This window comes from Eufriesea mexicana, unplaced genomic scaffold (assembly GCF_001483705.2).
Source record: "Eufriesea mexicana isolate 0111107269 unplaced genomic scaffold, ASM148370v2 scaffold4744748136, whole genome shotgun sequence".
Taxonomy (NCBI): Eukaryota; Metazoa; Arthropoda; class Insecta; order Hymenoptera; family Apidae; genus Eufriesea; species Eufriesea mexicana.
This window is the reverse complement of record NW_016907967.1, coordinates 12993-16333: the sequence shown is the minus strand read 5'-3', so window position 1 is coordinate 16333 and position 3341 is coordinate 12993. Positions and strand designations below refer to the sequence as shown.

At 39.7% G+C, this 3341-nt stretch overlaps 1 long non-coding RNA gene across 2 annotated transcripts; it reads left to right on the top strand.

The window, feature by feature from the left end:
- The first annotated feature begins 791 nt into the window (after nucleotides 1-791).
- Nucleotides 792-2833, top strand: LOC108549664 (uncharacterized). Of its 2 annotated transcripts, none has more exons than XR_001890352.1 (4): nucleotides 792-967; nucleotides 1034-1269; nucleotides 2513-2629; nucleotides 2703-2833. It is a non-coding gene; the product is annotated as an uncharacterized LOC108549664 (long non-coding RNA). The 2 variants fall into 2 exon arrangements; XR_001890351.1 differs by having other exon boundaries at nucleotides 1034-1299.
- Nucleotides 2834-3341: the final 508 nt, after the last annotated feature.

Below are 3341 nucleotides of genomic sequence, written 5' to 3'. Positions count from 1 at the left end.
ATGCGCGCCACGGGTTTTATAACCTTTTGATGATGATCTCCGTTTTATCCCGCGTCGTCGTTATTGTCGATTCCTATTTTATCGTTTGAGTCCGCGCTCGGCGGTTCCGAGGGCAAAGATGGTCGCGTTCGCGGGAACGGTGATCGTTGAAAGTTCGAGGCGGTTGTTAAGGTGCATCCTGTGACCTTTGAGCAAACTAGAAGGTACAGATGAGGAATTATTGTTATTACTGTTGCGTGTAATTTGTGTTTCGCGAATGAAGAGGTTTGGGGAGACTCGCGAGTGAGGTTAGGCTCGGATTGTAATGGCTTTAGGAGTACGAATGAATTACTTTTATCTTTTCGAAATAGAAGCGTCATCAAGTGTCTTAATAAACGTCATTTTCTATTTTTCTTTCTTTTCTTTTTTGAAATCTCAAGTTGATTTGATTATTTTACAGTATATAGTTTTTATAGTTATTTTTGTAGAGTCAAATTGGCAAATAGTGACGTCACGTAACATTTACAGTTTACAATATTCGTTACATGATTTTACATATTTAGAAATGCGTTTATAATAATACCTCTTCATTCGATCCATGAGTTTTTCTACTAAGTGACAAAACCCTATAATAAACTCTCCTTTTCCTAACCTCGAAATCCATTATCCGCAACGGGTATTTTACCAACACCACAATCAACTCTACCTAAAATGCATATCCAAAAGCAACTAAATCAAAAAATTAGCATAATGAAGCCAACGCTTTATCCATTATTAACCCCTGGCTTTACCATTTAGGTTCCAATGGTGCGTACCATGATCAACAACAACGTTGGACACTGAGGCGAAAAGGCGTCAACGAAAATTAACCACGAGCCTGACTCGTGATGTCTATATTGGGCCCTATCTACGAACCACGTCTCTCACCCGTGATAATATTGTTTGATCCGATCTTCTACGAGTCTCACACCATATTGCAGGCGAAGAGGTTAGTCCTTAAGTAAAAACTTACCTAACTCAGCGAACAACCCTAACGAAATTGAATTTCTCGTAGATCCTGAAAGCACAGTCGTGTAACATTTAATCGTTACCTTGGACTTTAAGAAGCTCCCCGATTTGTCGTAGCCAGGCGATCGATCACTCAGCGGCAACTCGTTGTTTCGCAAGCCGAGCCAGATGATCGCGGGTGTAATTACGCCGATCGGACAGCGTTCCTCGAGTTACTTTCACACCGCGAGGGCATTCAATCGGCGGCCCATCGCCGGTGTATCACGCATCGAACGACGCCGGGTATTCCGCTCACGTCTCTCATTGCACTGCGTATGAATGATAAATTCTTTGATCCTATAAACTATTAATTACAACGGCTCCGGGCCGTCTCGATAGTCGGAAGCCGCGATGTACGCGCTTCCTGCTTAGCCTGCGGTGTACGTGGCCGTTTTTCACTTAACACGAGGTGAACCACGTAGCGACGTTTTAAGTTCTCCTGTTTTTCGAAATCGTGTCAACGTGTTTCGCTTTGAGCGATCGTCATCATTGCATCTCCGTTCGGTGATTCGAAATAGCGGAATACGTCGTGTACTCGATAATTATGGTAATGATCTGATAATTATGAGAATGATATAAGTCATATATTTTATGCCTTTTAACACTAGTACTACCGATAGATAATGCGCACCCTTGATATATAGTACGCAGATGATTATAGCTTAAGTGGTGCAATGAAAATTAATTTGTATAATCATTCTTCTATCTCTATAGAAGTTAATATTTGTTGATGGAAGTACTTATTGGTATCTATTAGGCGGTAGCTGTATGTTATCGGTAATTGCAAAAACGAAAGACGCGAAACTCGTCGTTTTGACAGGTTTAGTAGGCCTGATGTTGGTACGTCCATTTTGAGAAATATATTCCAGAGTACATCGAGTGGCTCGACGTTTAACTATTTTTCATACGTTTCTAGATCGATGTACCACGAAACGAGAATCTTGTATGACAATTTCTATAAGACTAGCTCGTAAAAATATTATACGGAATCCCTCTCGTAATTTCATGCAGAACCAGTCAGTCCACTAATGAATTCATAACTTCTCGTCGAATAATTAACAATTTGTATAGATAGTGAATGATAATTCCGATATCACGGAGTTTAATTCCGACAGTTAAAAAAATAAAGCGAGTCATTATCAAAATAAACGATTTTTAATAGCGCGGTTTGCCTCGTAGATAACAATCGTGTCTCTCCGTATTTAGAGGTTATGTTGGAAACAACCATATACGAGTGACCATTTCAACAGAAGAGGCGTCTCTACGAGCAAATACAGCTGGCTTATGTCTTATTAAAGATGCCTGTTTTTACGATACTACAGCAGACTTACAGTCTGTCTCGAAATTTAACCCTCACGCTAAATTCTCCAGCCCCACCGATATTTTCTACACCGTTATTATTCCTTGTAAATTTTCCAATTAATTTCCCAATTAATTTCCTTATTAAAATACGAAAATTTCGATTGAATTATTAAAAATTTTTCAGGTGACAATGGAGAGGACACGCTCGATGTCGACGAGTACCCACACTTTCAGCTGACACTGTACCTCGACGATTCCTCCTATCCGTATCTTGGCGTTATAAAATAACTGAGACGTATAGGTATATCTCTCGAGTGGAACACGTCTACTAGTTAAAACATGTAGCGCAGCATTTTAATATATGTATTTTCCAGCGAACAGGAACCCGCTATCAACCATACTACGCGATGTATCCACCTACCGACATCCTCTGTCGTCGTGTCGGCATCTTTTTGAAGATTATCGCCCTCACGAAAGTCCATAAATGCTGGCAGTAAACGCTGCATGTACACACTCATACGTATATAAGTAAGTACGCACAGAGATGCTGGATCGACGAGATCCTGGATGTAGTAAAAGATCAAACTGTGACAAGCGATCTTTAATGACCGTGTTCGGTATAATTAGTGGAAGACACGTCAAGGGGTTGTCAAGTTGTAAAAACTGCTGCCATGCGTTTTATCTATTCACTTGCAAGTTTAATTAGGAATCCGAAGATTTAATAAGTTGGAAGGAATTCGGTCGTGCGAGTGTGGAACTAGGAGTTCGAGGTTGTTGATGATCCAATGAAAAGAGAATCTTCTATGAATGAAGACTTAACCCTCTGCACTCGAAGATTTTTTCGCTGCCAAGATAGAACAATTCGAAGCTTTTCTTATATTTTTCTAAGCTCGGTAATGGCATTTACACTATAGTAAAGATAGTATTTCTTACTTCTAATTTAATTATTATTCCTTATTTAAGCTTTCAAATATTACAATAAACGGTGAGTGAAAAGGATTAATATTCGGAGA